At 36.9% G+C, this 17,193-nt stretch overlaps 1 long non-coding RNA gene across 1 annotated transcript in view; it reads right to left on the bottom strand.

Annotated features, from left to right (window-relative positions):
• LOC118352105 (uncharacterized) overlaps positions 1–16,938 on the bottom strand; it is a 38,952-nt gene extending 22,014 nt beyond the window's left edge. The window contains exon 1 of the long non-coding RNA XR_007405327.1: positions 16,716–16,938. This is a non-coding gene — a long non-coding RNA (uncharacterized LOC118352105). The remainder of the gene's footprint in view (positions 1–16,715) is intronic.
• Positions 16,939–17,193: the final 255 nt, after the last annotated feature.

Raw genomic sequence — 17,193 nt, 5'->3', positions numbered from 1 at the left:
GGGCCTCATCAACTTTTAAGCCCTAATCAATTCCCCCCAGAGAAGGAAGACTTGCTTCGAGTCCCTTCAAGTATTTTTCCAAATCTTTGTCTATGTTAAGTGGCCCCTTTATTTCCTCCAAACCCTAAGGTTTCAAATTCAGCTCTTAGAGTTACTTCTCAAATTTCCCTTGTGTATTCCTTTCCCGAGGCAGTTAACAAAGAATGGCTTAAATCAGCACTTCTTCAAGTGTAGACCACAGGACAGTGGCATCAGCATCACTGGGAACATGCTGTCCAATGCAGAGTCTCTGGTCTTATTCCATGCCTGCTGTACCAGAAACCCTGGGAATGGGGCCTATGAATCTGTATTTGACAAGATCTTCAAGTGATTCTGATGCAGACTAGAGTTTTCTAAGTCTTGGGTGAGAATGAGTGGTATTGAGAATGGAGATTGGGAGAAAGCATTCCATCTAAAATACAGACTGTTAATGTAATCTGTCCCTATTTCACCCCATCATTGCTGTGCTTAGATCTACTCTCATGGTCTTCCTTTCCCTGTACCAGTTTGCTTTAACACATCAGGGTCATACTTATGGTGGCCCAGAAGCTGTGATGAAATGTTCATAGAAGCCCAGGGTTCTTTGCTCCTCAAAGATGTTGGTGTCTCTTTTATTCAGTCCTCTGGGTAGGTCAATGAACATTGCTAGTAGAATTCATTTCTTCTTTTCTTATCACTGCCTCTCCAAATTGGACTATGTGTGCTCTGGAATAGTGTGTACTAAGGGATGTGCCAAACTGCATCCTTAATGGGAAATATTGACCTATCTAGACTTGAAGGAAACATGTACTCATAAGTATGGGTAAAATGGGGATTAGAATACAAAATTCTCAATCTTTTTGAAGATAAAACAACAGATTTATAGAATTGCTCCAGGCTATGCCACCAGAGCCTCCAGGGAGAGTATCCATTCTCCTTTGCCAGTAGGAAAGTTTGAGGAGTCCTGATGTAAGTAACCTGAAGAGAGAGCAGAATATGACTTGGGGACCATTTGGGCACTTAACCAATTTGTAAGTTAGGGACTACTTTAGTTTGTCTCTTTGTCCCATTATTCAGATATTCACCTTATCATTCTTGGGTATTTATTATTTATTATTCTTAATTATGTACTATCTATACTTGAGCTTGTGTCTTCCTTCATGTTCATTTCCCCCTCCTTCTTTCCCTCTCTTTTATCATGTGACTTCTAAACCCATTGAGCATGTTGATACGAAAGCCACTGATGAAGGCAACATTTGGGTAAATGTTTCAGGGGCCCCTCACAGACTCATTTTTGCATTAGTGTTCAGATCACCTACATAATGGATCTGATTTATTTCAGTATAAAAGTAGCTGTACTTTTACCCCTCACTCTCCACTTAAATGTCTCTGTTCAGCCTCTGCCAAGCACCACATATTGTGGGAATTTGCTGTAGGCTTAGATACCTCCCTGTGAACTCTTTGTCCAGGTTCTCACCATTCACAACCTCTTATACCCTGTTTATGCATAGTTCTGTGTACTGAGTGGAGGAGCTGCCTCTGAGGTACATGCCTTGCTCTTTTCCTCACACCAAAATGTGCAGTAGCATATTCACTCACAAGCCATATACCTGTTTTGAAGCCCTTTTAAAAAATGTAACCCTGGAGGTAAATTCCCCATATATTTCTTTTAAGTTGGTTCTTTCTCCATACCTTTTATTATTGTCTTTCCATTTTCAAAAACCAATGAGACAATGAGAAAATTTTATGGCCAAATGTAAATGTGAATTTAAAATTTTCCCATTTCGGGATTTCTAACAATGCTTGATCATTTTTGCCGTGGGAGCAGGGATATGTCAGATTTATGAAAGGAAATGGACCTGTCTTTTTGCTTTGTTTTGCTAAATAATTCATAGCAAAAATCCACAAATTTTCAAAGATCTTTCTCTATTTCAAATAACACTGAACTACAGAATAGAAGATAAGAAACCATCAGCAATTTGGCTCCCTTTTCTTTTATTATCAGAAATATTCTTCACCAATTTTCTGCCTAAGTCCAGCATTTACTAACCCAAAGAAATTGGTCACACAGCCTCTTCCCCTTGTTGCAGGTAAAAAATAATAAATAAAATAGGGAGGCCTTGTATTAATCTTTTAATGCTAATCATTTTCCAAGATTTCTTTTGGAGGAAATACACCAAACGTTATTAATGTATGATTCCCACCTGAAGATAATAGACACAGGTATTCAACTAAGTTCTGAGTTCTGCTTTCCCATCTCTTCAAGTGTCTTACCACAAGCCCCCCAGATGACTACACCAAGAGAGGGGAAAAAATCATTGCACATAGTAAAGTCTTCTGGCAGGTGTTATGGGATCCCATCACTGGGCTTGATCCCATCTTGATCTGCCATCAGTTCTGATGACAAGAGTTTGGAGCAAAGTATCAACTGGGCAATGTGATTCGAAATGAAAACATCCATTTTCCTCTAAGAAAGAAAAAAATCAGCAATTTGGATTTATGATAATGAAAACTATCATGAATTTCTGGATTTTTCTGGATTAAAGGATTCAAAAAAATAGTTATCCAAGGAAAGTGGGGGTGATGAAAACCAAATATTTGCCATCAAAAATTGTCTTTTACTTTTTCCTGAGAAAGTGGCTGGACTGGTGCCATGCTATATAACCTAATGCCATCATAAGTACTTTACAGACCAGTTGAGAGACTGCATGATCTCATACACTCAAAGCCATTTGTGCAGCTGGATTGGTGCCTGTCCCCTCCTGGATTGCCAGATTTGGACCTTATATTGTAAGAGTGGATCCATCATTTCAGCCATATGTTTTCATATCGTGTAGTGTAACATGATAGAATTCTGGTGTTGCCCCTGGAGAAAGAGCACCATTATCCATTTTGCCTTGGTTAATATAGGGTAGTGTCACTGTTGTTAGGTTGGAAGAATGCAGAACTATGACTCTTGTGGAGTGGACTTCCATGGATGTTTCTGCATAGAAATCTAGAGAAATTTCGAGAAAACTGTGCCCTGCTTCCCCCTCCTCTACTAAAAAGTTCATGAAACAATGTTTTCCCCATAGACAATGACACATCATATACCCAATGTCATTAGACTCAAAGGGCTCTGCCCAGATTTAGTCTCTTTATCAAAAGGAACTGAAAAATTTCTCTCATTCAGTATGCTCATTACACTGAGCAGGAACATGAGACTCATTGGCCCAAGATCTGACTCTGGTCAGGAGTGAAACTGGACCAACTTCTTTCTTCCTATCTACTGACTCAGAGGAAAAACCACTCCTGAGAGGACCTCTCCGAGAACTAGAGAGACAAGAACAACATGTGCAAAGTTTAGAGAAAGTAAAGGAGCAACTCCAAAGTCAAAATTCACAATCACAAGGCACAGATGTGAGAATGCAAGATTAAAATAAAGTAAAGGAAGAAAGAAACCTAAATCCTGGCATGTATAAAAAGCTCAGGGCAAAATTTTCTCTCTGATGGCACCAAAGAGCTCTCAATTGTGCATTCCAAACTCATTCCAGGAGCAGCACCCCCACTGATGTCAATGGGAGATCTGCACTCAAAAGCATTGAAGCAACGGCAATAAAGATCCACAGTGTACAGAGGGGAAAAAGATACCACCACCAACAAACAAACAAACAAACAAACAAACAGCAACAACAACAAAAAAGAAAAACAAAACCCTGCTTAATGTGGGCACCGAGTGGGGAATTTCTGCCCTTAACAACCAGAACAGGTATGCAGGGTAGGCACCAAGTAAGACCATCTATCCGAGATCTTAGCTTGTGTCCTGCCCCCTAAAATTTAGAGTCTGAGTCAATGGATGGAAAATCTGATGGCACATTTGAATCACTTTGGGAGTTTTAAAAACATAATAATATCCCAAACCCACCCCAGAGATTCTGATTTAATTGATCTGAGGAGGAGCTTGGGCATCGGTGTCTTTTCAAAGCTTCCCTGGTGATTCTAATGTGCAGCCAGGTTGAGATCTGTTGCTTACAGTATGAAGCTGCTCCAAAGGTTTTGTGTGTGCCACAGAGAGCAGGATGGTCAGCAGACCTGCCCCTTATCTCTGTCTCAAAGGCTAAGGAATACAGGATGAATTAAATCCTCGTTTATGAAAACTGTTGAGAAAATAAAGTATTGATCTTACTTGAGAGACTTTTATGTTAGTCAATTAAATTAGTACTGTACCTTTCTCCTAGTAAAATAAGAGTACCATTACTGTATGGAAATATAATGTTCCATAATATTTTTATTGTGAGACAGGGGACGTGTCTTACTGCACTCAAATGTACAGTTTACGCACGACTGTAAAGTTAGCTGTAATCCATAAACAGGCGATATAGATCTTAGATATCTCTTTTAAGATCAGTTGGAAGGAAAACTCCTTATTCCTTAGCAACACCATAGGAAGCAGGATTGCCTCCAAGAAAAAAAAAAATCCTTATCTTTCCTAATTATTCCACATGAAAAGGCAATAGAACATTCCATTATTCTAATATATGAAGGGGAATCAATGCTTTTCTGATAATTCTCATATACATTATTCAAGTATTGCAATGGAAACCTGAAAAAAATATTTATTTTGCTTATATTTTTTTCAGTGCTACTCACTGCACTCCCCTGAAACAAGAACCAAGAAATATATTTTCCCTGAATTTCATATGCTACAATAGAAAACAACACAATATGTAGGAAGGTTACTTGTTTCCTGGGTTGTTGGGGGAGCTGATAGTTTCAAGCACAGTACAAATAGGCATATTACTTGAGCGTTTTCACTTTAGGCTATTTGGAAATGTGTCATTTAAAATGTGGAATCCTGGCACAAGATTTTCACACTGAAATTTTTTCAAAACTATCTAAAATGTGTCTTATTTGTGAAAATGCATCTTATTAATCCATTGTGATATAAAATAACAGCTGCTAATATGATTTTAAAGTTTGTAATAAAGTGCATCAAAATGTCTATAGAACGGATCATGACAGCACAGCCAACAAGCGATATTTCAGGGACTTTTATATGTGAGTAAAATGCCAACATGGCAGAAAATGAAAAACTCCCAAATGTATCTTTTTTAATTTTGACATTTATTCTTCTAATTGGACCCCACACCCACTTGTCCCAGCCATTTCTATTGTTAGAAAAGGAGTAAGGCAATAGTCATTGAGCTAAAGTAAGTTCTATAACCCCTGGTGTCAGCCTGTATCAGTTAGCTATTGTTACAATAATGCTGTGTAACAAATCACTTTAGCTCAGTTGCTTAAAATCATTTATTCTAGTGTCTGTGGGTCAGTGAGCATTTGGCCAGTTGGGGCTTGGCTCATTTATGCTTGGCTCCATGTTGTAGATTGGACCCATTTCTGTTCCAAGAGTCTATAATGTTCCTTGGATCACTGGCTACCCAAGGCATGTCTTCTCATGGCGATGTTTCATATGCAAGAAAGATTAGTGGAAACACATGAAACATCCAAAGGGGTAAACTTGGAATTGGCATATTGTTATGTCTACTTGCATTCCATTAGCCAAAGCAAATCACTTGGCCAAAACTGACATAAATGATGGGGGTAAGGGAAATATATTCTGCCTCTGATGGGAAAGATTGCATCAGTACTAGAATCTACCACATGGCCCATAATATATTTCCTCTCTGGCAAATGCTTATAACTCTCCTTGGAGGAAAGCTTTTGGTGACAAACATTGCAGCTGTTTGTGGTGGTGAGGGAGCAGGAATCTTGCATGGCTGTGACTTTGCTTTCTAAATTAATAATTTGACATCAACATAACCATATTGTCCTGTTAGAGATGGTAGAGTGTAAGAGTGCAGTTTCTGGTGCTAGATTGCTAGGGTTCAAATCCTACCTCCCACAATTACTGTCTTCGTGATTTTAGCAAGTTACTTAATTGTCTGTTCTTGGTTTTCCTCATGTGTAAATGTGGGAAGCAAGAATACCTAACTCATAAGGTTGTTGTAAGGTTTAAATGAGTTAAGGCATCTAAGTATTCACTCAAGAAATGAAATCGTCCACAGTCAGAGTAGAGTGTGGCCATTCAAGTCTCCCATCTTTTATTCACTACATTGTTTCTGAACTACAGACTTCTGGAAAGCAGGAACCATGCCTGCTTTACCTGCTGTGTGAATTTTTTAGTAAGTCATCATATCTGGTAAGTGGCCTAATACATTTTATGGTGGCTAAACATGAGTAAAGATTGTTTACTTTCCACATCTACTCTGCCAGAATAGGTTTGTGCCAACTTCATAACTATATTTACCTTTCCTTCAGAAACCATGACAAATTAAACCTAACAACACAAAGCAACGATCCATTCAAAAAATATTTTTAGGCACCTATTGTGGGCAAAGAATCTTGTGAGACAATGGGGTACAGGGACTGGGAGTTGGGAATTACAAAAATACCTAAAGCATGTCCCTGTTAAAAAGCTTCAACTCAATCAGAAAGATAAGACACGCAGTATGGGTAACAGTGGAGTCAAACAGAAAGGGACATGCTACTAGAAAGGTATTGGTAAAGCTTTGGATGAGTGGAGTAAAGAGCTTTTTTCTTTTTCTTTTTTTGTTATGTGACTTTACTCATCTGTAGAATGAAGGTAGTAATAGTACTTGCCTCATAGAGTTATGAGGATTAACATATAAAATATTTATAACATTATTAACCACTAGTTAATATGAGTACCAGCAGGATGCCTCCTGTCTATGGGAAAGACAAGAGGGAAAGGGGTACAAAAGACATAATTAAACTGGAACTCAAAGTCTTTTTGAGATTTGAACATCCAGAGATGGGAGGGACAAAGCACATCAATGGAATGAAGTCAGGTTTTGGACTTGGCAATTTTCTTAACTTCTCTGGCTGACCTATCAGTTTCTGAAAGAGGTGTGTAAAAATCTCTATCTATATTTACAGATTTGTGAATTTCTTAGAATTCATTCTATTTTTGCTTGCATATGTTGAAAATCAGGATAAACATATCTTTCTGGGTGAACTTTTTTTAATATTAAGTAATTACTCTTTAAATCCAATAATGCTCTAGGTTTTGAAATCTATTTTGTCTCATATTCATTGTTGTAGTAGCTTATTTTGGTCAATGTTTTTCTGATATATCTTTTTCTTCTCTGATATTTACAATTTTACAGTATTATTATATTTTATGTATATCTCTCATAAACAACATATGAGAATATTTTTTCTTTATTGTTCATTTACATTTCTTAAAGTTTACTTATATGCTTGGGCATATTTCTACTTCTATTTTTCATTTTAAAGTTACCCTGTATCACTTCTACTTCTCTCCCAACCCTTATCATCTTTCCTACCTTAATTGTCAAAATTTTCCTTATCTGTTTGAAATTTTGTTTTATTTTTTAAATAATATCCAAGTGTTTTTATTTAAATTCAATTTTCCAACATATAGTATAACACCCAGTGCATATCACATCACATGCCCTCCTTAGTACCTGTCACCCAATTACCCCACTCCCCACACCCTCTCCGTCAGCAACCCTCAGTTTGTTTCCCAGAATTAAGAATCTCTCATAGTTTGTCTTCCCCTCTAATTTTTCTTCATTCAGTTTCCATCCCCCTTCTCTTACGGTCTCTTTCACTATTTCTTATATTCCACATATGAATGAAACCATGTAATTGTCTTTCTCTGATTGACTTATTTCACTCAGTGTAATACCCTCCAGTTCCATCCATGCCAATGTAAATGGTATATATTCATTCCTTTCTGATAGCTAAGTAATATTCCATTTTGTGTGTGTGTGTGTATGTGTGTGTGTGTGAAGATGTGTCTCACATCTTCTGTATCCATTCACCTGTGGAAGGACATCTCAGCTTCTTCTACAGTTTGACTATTGTGGACATTGCTGCTATGAACATTGGGGTGCAGGTGTCCTGTCATTTCACTAACATTTTATTTTTTAGAATCTATCTTTATGTTTTTAAATGAAAAATTGACTTTAAAAAGGTTGAAATTTATACTTCAATGATAATTTATTGTTAAAGTCTGAAGTTAATATCTCTGTCCTTTTCCTAAACAATGAGCTTACAAGAATTTTAAAATCCTTTAAATTTTTATTTTTATTTATTTTTTAAACCCTTAAAATTTTTAAAGTCATATTCTCACCTTCCAAAATATTGTCTGTCTTCTAATATTTTAGTTGTACACTTAAACTATTATTGCTATTGCTACAAATATTTTTCATTTTATTGTTGCTCTTCTTACAGCCAATGCTTACTTATACTTACCCACATGTAATTATTTATTTGTTTTCCACTACGTCCTGTGTTCCACTGTTTCTTCTGAGTTTAATTTATTTTCTTGCTGAGGCAGATCCTTCAGTAGTGCTTATACTGAGGATCTGAAGTCTTTAATATGTATTTTTACAATATAAACTTTCTTGTCTTTTATTTTCTGCAAATATATTCAGTTTGCTCTCAAGCTTTAACAATACTTTATTTGGAAATAGAATTCTAAGTTGTTAGTTGTTTTTCCTCAGCACTTTGGAATTATTATTTGGAATTATTATTTTATTATCTTTTAATCTGTATTATTGTGGACAGGCAATATGTGATCACTTTATTAAAGCAATAGTCATTTCAGCTAGTTGTTTTCATAGTTTAAAATTTTCTGTTGAAATTTTCCACTTGTTTCCTCACTCTTTTATATTTTCCTTTAAATTCCTGAATATATTTATGCTAGCTATTTGAAAGTTTTTACTAGCTATTTGAAATTCCATCATTCCTTTCACTTGAGTCTGTATATGACCAAAATTTCTTCCAATTATGAGTCAAGTGTTGTTTTGTTTAATTTCAAATGGCTTGTGATTTTTGATGGCATGCTGTACATTGTCAATTCAACATTTGAATGTTTAGATTTTGTCATTTTCTTTGAAGAATATTGTGATTTTTTTTCTTTCTGGGAAGTAGTTAATTTACGCACAGTTCATCTTGATCTATTTAAAGTTTGTTCTGAGGGTTTAGAGTAGACTGTCCTCCAGGGTTAAGTTCACTCTATTCCCCAGGTGTGGTCTTTATGAGTTTGTAGGATGTTCATTTCAGTATCTTCACCCTTACTGGTTGGAACCAAAGCATTTCCAAGCCCTGTGCAGTCTCCAGAATCTTCTAGATTATTAATTTTTTCTAAATAGTTCTTTGCCCAGTCTTTTGGAGTTTCATTTTGCACATGAGAAACTTAATGTTTGACCAAAGGTTCAAAGGAACTTCTATCTAAGTCCTAGAGTCATTTCTCTTTGTAATTATTCTTTTCTGGTACTTTTCTCTGCATATTCTAGTTGCCTCAGTAGCCTTTATTCTAATCTTCAATGGCTTAGCTAAGGAGACTTCAGTTCTCTGCTTGAGCTTCTCCAGCTTGCACCATAGTCCAAAAAGTGCTACTAGACAGTAAACAAAGGTGATAAAAAGCTTACTCCATCACGGGTGGAAGCAGAAGTCCTGTTGTTTCTTTTAAAAATGTTTTCTTTCTACAGTAGCATTTCAAAGTATTGTCCAAGACTAAATGTATTTTATACTCATGCTGTTTTGAAGAACAGAGGACTTCTCCAGTCTTAAACTAGTATCTTTCTTCAATACTGGAAAACTTCATCCATTTTTTTCTTTAAATATTATCTTTTCCTCATTTTCTTTATTTCTTTTTTTGAAGATTCTATTAGAGTTACATTGCATTTTTTTCTAGTCTACAAGTCTCATAAAGTCTTCCTGATAGTTTACATTTCCTTATTACTCTGTGTTTTATTCTCAATAATTTCTTCATTTTATTCAGTCACCAACTCTTTCTTCAGTCGTATCTATTCTGTTATCTAGCTTATTCTCTGAGTTTTAATCTCACTGACTGTAATTTTTATTTTTTTTTAAAAAGATTTTATTTACCTATTCATTCATGAGATACACAGAGAGAGAAAAAGGCAGAACACAGGCAGAGGGCAAAGCAGGCTCCATGCAGGGAGCCAGACTCAATCCGGGGTCTCCAGGATCACACCCTGGGCTGAAGGTGGCACTAAACTGCTGAGCCACCCAGGCTGCCCTATAATTTTAATTTCTAAATGTTTTATTAGATTATTTTTTATATGTGCTAATTTTGGAAAAGAATCATGGCCTTTTGTTATGGTGTATATTTATGCTTTAATTCTTAGTTCTTTTAAGTATTCTTATTTTTAAAGTTGCTTTTGGCTCTTTTTTTTTTTTTGTCATACCTATTTGCTGTACCTTCTGAATCTTTCTAATGGTGAATTGCTTCCTCAAAATGTTTGAATTTTTAAATTATGAGTTTCCCTTTAGCAGAGACATTTTTCCCTTTGTGAGAGTTTCATGTGCTTTTATATAAATGTCCCTGAAGAGTGGTTTTCTTTTTTTTTTTTTTAAGATGTATTTATTTCAGAGAGAGAGAAATCAGGCAGGGGAGGGGCAGAGGGAGAAGAAGAGAAACAAAATCTCAAACAGACTCAGCTGAGCATAGAGCCTGATGTGGGGCTCAATCTTATGACCATAATATCATGACCTAAGCTGAAACCAAGAGTTGGATGCTCAACTGACTGAGCCACCAAGGCACCACATTTTTTAAAGATTTATTTATTTATTTGATAGAGAGGGAGAAAGGAAGAAACAAAGAGGAAAAGAGAAAGAGTGGGGGAAGGGCAGAAAGAGGGAGAGAGGAGAATCTCAAGCAGACTGGAGTGGCTTTTTCTTTCTTCCGTCAGGGGCTCAGATATTCAGGGCCAAAGCCATCGCCATTTTAGGACAATTATCCTTATTGATTGCTTACATTAGGCTTTTCGTCACCATTTATTATGTCTAAATGTATACCCTCTACCTGCATTGGCATAGGTTTGAGGTCTTAAGTTTTCATTGAAGTACTTTTTCCCACCAAGATCTCTGAGTAGGTACTAAATTCTTTCTGGGTCAGCAAACAGATTTTCTAATCTCTTTTTTTCCTCAGGGAAACCATTCTTTTTGTGAGTTCAAGGCCACACATTCTATCACCAAATGATAGGGCTGCCATGGCACTGACTAGGTATTTAGACTTTCAAGTCCTTCTTTGTCTAATGCCTTGGTGGTCTCTTTTTCTTACTTACATTTGGCTATTATATTTAGAACATACTATTGCTTATTCAGCATTTCTCTATGTTTGGTGAGGATATGGGGAGAAAGCAGGGGTGGATGGAATGATCTGTTTGAATATCAAGTAGCTGTTGATCCTTAGTGTAAAATGACATAATAATAGTATCTTCATAAAATTTTTGTAAGGATTAAGCAAATAAATATATAAAACAATTAGAATAATGTCTGTTCTAATGTAATATTCAGTATTATTTTTAGCCTTAACTTTTCCATATTTTACACTGCTTCATATTGAATTCCAAAAATTTGGATTCTATTAAGTCGACAATCAGAGAGCATTGAATTGTGAGCAGAATTTAAACCCAATTAAGGTTGAACCCTAGGGATATTAATCTGGCGGTAAAGTATAAGATGAATAGGACAAAGAAGAGGCTGGAGATCAGAATACTATCACAAAAGTGCAAGTGAAAGATAATGCAGGCACAAATCACAAAGGTTGGGTCAATAATAAGGGAGAAAATTGGAACAGACCTAAAATGCTTTATATGTTATGAAGGATGACTGTGGATAGAATAGAAAAGACTTGGCAATTGGCTGAATGAAAGTGATAATGGGGTGATGTGTATGTAATTGTATTAATTAGTCCAGCAAATATTTGGTGAATTTTCACAGCCAGAAGCAAGTGATCATGATAAGTGATAATAATAATAATAATAATAATAATACAGAGTTAAAGTTTTGGACACTTTTCCCATGAAAAACTGAGGTCCAATTCCACTTTCCTTGTATCTAGACTGGCTTTCAAGTATTAGTTGTAACCAATAAAATATGGTGTGAGTGAAGAGGTATGACTTCTGAAACTAAGTCAAGAAAGGTAAGGAGTTTATACCTGAGTCTCTGGTAACCTTCACTTTTGGGATGCTCCCTTTCAGAGCCTAACCATCGTGTTGTGAGAAGCCCAAATCATATGAAAATGCCAGGCATGGGTGCTCTGATCAACAGTACCAGCTTTCAGTGCACTGTCTGCCTTGTGAATGAGCCATGTGGGATGTCCAACTTGATTGAGCCTTCAAATGATGACTCTTGGCCTTCATCCAGCTATAACTGCACAACAGATTCCAAGAGAGAGCCACCCAGAAAAGTCATTTCCACAGAAACATGGCTCTTTTAGGTTGCTAAGTGTTGGCTAATTTGTTACACAGCAGTGGATGACTGGAATAAACAGTTAACATAAATGCTATGTACCATTTACTGTGATAAACATTTATATTACTTCAACTAACCTTGTTAATAACTTTATTACACTTACTCTTATTTCAAAGACCAGGAAACTGAAGTTCAGGGAGTTTTAGTTAACTTGATCCTGATTGTACAGTTAGGAATTGGTAAACCTAGGATTGGAATGAAGTCCAGGTTAATACAGAGCCATACTTTTCAACCACTATACCTGCTTCAGTCTACATTTTTCCAAAAGCCAGCCCTGAGACAAGAAGTCAAGTGTAAGTAGTTTTTTTTTTTTTTTTAAGATTTTATTGATTTATTCATGAGAGACACAGAGAAAGAGAGAGGCAGAGACACAGGCAGAGGGAGAAGCAGGCTCCATGCAGGGAGCCTGATGTGGGACCCGATCTCTATCCGGGATCATGCCCTGAGCCGAAGGCAGATGCTCAACTGCTGAGCCACTGGTGCTGCCCAAGTGTAAGTAGTTTATTTGGAAGCTGATTACAGTAAACACTGATAAGGTTGTAAAGAAGGGAAACAGGAAAGGAAAGAAACCCAATAAGGATGGGTTATTAAGTTTACTGTGTTGGTCAACTGGAGCTCAGTCCTACTGGAGAACCAAGGGAGACACTGTAGGACATGCTTCAGAGTTATCTCAGCTGAGGGCTGAAGAAGCTGAAGTAGTTGTCCTCTAAATCCTCATCTGTGATTGGTTGAAGGCTGCTTCCAAGGGTATTAATTCTCCGACATTTCTGGTTTGACCTGAAAATGGACTGAGTATGGCTCCGTGTCCATAAAAGAGCCCAGGCAGAGAGTCACAAGTGTTTGCAATAAACAGCCTTTGGTGTGTAGATATGAATGTCGAGGTCATATAGTGACAGCATCTGCCTACAATGCTATCACCCTTACAGTCCTCCTGGTCACATGGATATTAATTATAAAATAGAAATATCACAGAAAAGCTGAAAATAACAAATAAAAGAGATTCTTCCTTTAAGTGCTATCATTTCAGAGACTGTGTGGACAGTTGAGGGAATGTGTAGATGTATGTGCATGTGTACCAAATGTACTTAGAAGTCACAGAAGTAAAGTCAAGGGAATTGTGAGCTACTGTCCCAAATTATAAAGAAAGAGAAATAAAATTTGTCTCTCTACTTCTGTCAAGTGGTTCCTCTCCATTTGTGAGCTGATTTGTGTATCTTTCCACCCACTCTGTGATGTACATATATGGCTTAGATGTGGTCATTTGTGGTCAGGGAAAAAAGTGAGTATTTATTTTATAGCCCATTAATAGACATTCAATTTCACCTACAACGAGCTGTATAAGGAGCCTGCTTCACCCTCTGCCTGTGTCTCTGCCTCTCTCTCTGTGTGTGTCTCTCATGAATAAATAAATAAATCTTAAAAAAAAAGATTAGAAACAATCATTGTGATCACTCCAAATTTGTTCTTATCTATCTCCCAGTATCCTTTATGTCACAAACACATAATAACACATAAAATACACACTGATTATAATTTTTTTCCACTTCAAGTGGCATTTCAGGATTAGGAGAAGTTGCAGTGTGAGATTGGAACAAAGAAGGATTAAATTAATCATTGATGATTTGTAGTTTGGGGTTAAACCCCTGAATTTTAGAACATGAAGAGGAAAATGAAAGCCAATGACAGTAGATGAACATTTGGGCATTATCAAATCATCTTTGCCACAGATACACTAATTGTGGAGTGAGATATTAGGGCCGAAGTGAAGATGATGTGGGCACATACGTCAACCCTGATAAATATGGTTCTAGGTCCTAAAAATGAATAGGTGGCAAGTTTAATGAAAACAGAAGTCTCTGTTTTTCCAGTCTGTTTTCATTTAGCTATTTCCCTACATATGTATATGACCATGATATTCAGCCTATGTGTATCCAGCTCCTTGACTGGAAGCATTAGAGGTATAATAGTCTATCACGTGCCCTTTTCCAAGGAGAAGCTATATTTTTATCACCTCAGCCTCAGGTGCTAGAAAACAAATGACTGAGACAGCACAAGCGATGGTATTGAAGTGCATGGACCAAGCCAAATGGTATTTGTTCAGGTAAATGGAATCTTGAGGTTTTAATGAATTTGGAAAATTGATAAGGTTCCTGGACAAAGTTGGGCTAATGAGGGAGTTAATGAAAAGGCAAAGAGGAGAATAGGAGTGAATCTTGGACATTTTTCAGAGGCAAATACACAAGTTTGTTTCTAATCCATAAGGCCAAATATTTCCTTTCCCCACACTGGGCCATATGTTTAATCCACCAAGACGAAGACTAGAGCAATGAGTATTAACCACAAGGTCAGGAGAATCTATTATTGATTCCATCACAAACTAGCTGTGTGACCTTGGGCAAATCATACCACTGCCCTGGACCTCACCCCAAAACACAGAACAAAAACAAAAATGTAGAGTATGTGGGGTCTTTAAAGTTCTTTCCAGCATCATGGATCTATAAAATGCGACTTAACAGGAGCTTCGGCAGGAACAGAATTAAATCCAAACGGAAAATAGCTTTCGTAATCATATCTGAACATTTAATTTGTCATTTGCTTTATGACATATGCATGAGGCTTGTTTAAAATAACTCTACAAGGTTAATTATCAGTGCAGAATACAACGATTGTGTCGGTAGTACAATATTTTGTTAGGCATGTGTGACAACATTGCAAAGTGGATCAGCTGCAAGACTGTTTGTGATTTGGCATCCCCTTAGTTTAAAATGGCCACAATCCTAAACATGTGTTCCCCCACTCCCCCACCTCTATGGACAAAGTGTGTGCCATAAAAAAATTAACTCAGAAAATAAAGCTTATTGACAATTTGTTGAACTCTTTAGAAGGTATACAAAGGGTGGCGAAACAGGAGACAAAGTTTTCGGGCAGTTCTGATGCTACATGAACAGAAGCCTATGAGTGCTCAGGAGCCATTATTTTATTCAATCACGGGCAGAAAGCTTGTCCCAAACTAAGAGTGATGCTTGAATTGGTGAGGGGATAATGTTGAAAAGTATTGATTAGTTGTTTAAATACCTACAATGATTTCTTACCTTGTAATAAAATTGGTTTCTTAAAAATAACTCTGTAAGCTCACGTTTTGAATAACCCACGAATAGCACCTTAATATCTAAGGAGGGATGATTTACAGTTATAGTTACCTGGGTTTTGTCTACATAATGTCAGTTTTCTCTTTCAGAAGGAAATTTGTCACAGCATTTCACTATGCTAAGAAAATAGAGGCACCTACCCACAATAAACACACTATTTCCCCAGGACGATTTCACTTCTATTTCCTCTGGGGAGAGTAAAACCCTCTGTCAGTTGAAGGAATATTGAACAAATGCCATAAAAAGCAAATGCCAATTTTTCTGAGATTGTTAACAATAGTGAATATTATGTTTATTTTTATTACAAAGTATCTCTTCTCATTTATATGACCCTACATAAAATGTGCTATTATATAAGGGCATTTCTGTCAGGTCAAACCCACTAACTCATATATTTTGTCATAATGCAATGGGTTATGTAATCCAACAGAATATTAAGACTTTAATCTATCTTTTTGCAACATAAAATGCCAACAGTTGAGAATTCTCATGATTAGGTAAGGAGTTTAATCTTTGTGGCCTTTTCAAAAAAGCTTCCAGTTAGAAAAGCAATGTAGCTGGTCAGTTCAGGTTGGTACAAAGAACAATTGGAAGCCATTTTGACCTGGGAACTTATCAAGGTCACTGTGACCTAGACTAGAGGGAGTTATCTTTTATTCTCCCTGAAAAGTGACCTGGTTAAGTGAGGTCAAAGTTATTCTCAGCCACGCTGCTGCAGAGATACTGTTTTATATCTGCTATGTACACTTTGCCATCATATTAAGACTTAACTAAAAATTTGACACCTATGTCAGCTGTTGACTCTAAAGAAAACTTGATAGAATACCATAAAGTAGGAGGTAGAAAATAATTAGGCAGACAGAGTAAATGGAAATAGGGCAAGGTGGTGTTTTCTTTATTCTACAACGACTTAAGCTTTATCTGAGGATTGTTTCTAATGCCTGTCCTGAAACATTTTTCTCTGATATCAAATTTATATATTGACTGCCAGGAAGAAAAGGAAATCAAAATTAAACTAGAACTCTGAACCAGGGGCTACTTCTTGATAATATCCACTCTTTACATTTCTCTGCCTTGCTTTCTGCCACAGACAGCTGGCCCATTTGGACTCCATCAAAAGACCTCCATGATGGCTGGATTTAGCAAGGGAGGGAGAACACTGGCAGAAGGCCAGAGGAGGTGAAGAGTAAGATTGGTCAATATTCCTTCCCAAGTCCCTCCCAGCAGAGTTACCTTAGGTTGGCTCTCTCCTTTGACCCAGATCACAGCTCCTGTCAACGTGGCCCTCTGCATACGATTCTCCTTCCACCTTCTGGTGACTGCTCCTCTTCTGCTCTTCAGGTCTGGGGGTGGTAGTAGCCCTGTTGTTCTTACTTCCTAGGTACTTTCAGTTTCCCCACACCTTTTTCCAGACCCTCTTCAAAGTGTTCTCATTTGTGTAATCTGTTTCCTGTTGGGACACTGAAACATCAACAGTGTGATCAGTATAGTCACCCTGATGTGTTAGGAAGTGACAATCCTAACAGAAACTAACGTTTTGTTCTTTCATATGTTTTGGGTATGATGTAGTGGTGGTAGTGACATTTTTACCTTCAAAAATATTATGTTCTCAGAAGTATTTTCATGAAGGGATGAAGTGTATTTAGGTAGAATAATAGTTCTCTGAAGTATTAAGTTAAAAAATTATAAATGACACATTATATATTATGTT

This window comes from Canis lupus, chromosome 23 (assembly GCF_003254725.2).
Source record: "Canis lupus dingo isolate Sandy chromosome 23, ASM325472v2, whole genome shotgun sequence".
NCBI classification, from domain to species: domain Eukaryota; kingdom Metazoa; phylum Chordata; class Mammalia; order Carnivora; family Canidae; genus Canis; species Canis lupus.
The sequence above is the reverse complement of the archived record's forward strand: the minus strand, read 5'-3'. Positions and strand labels throughout refer to the sequence as shown.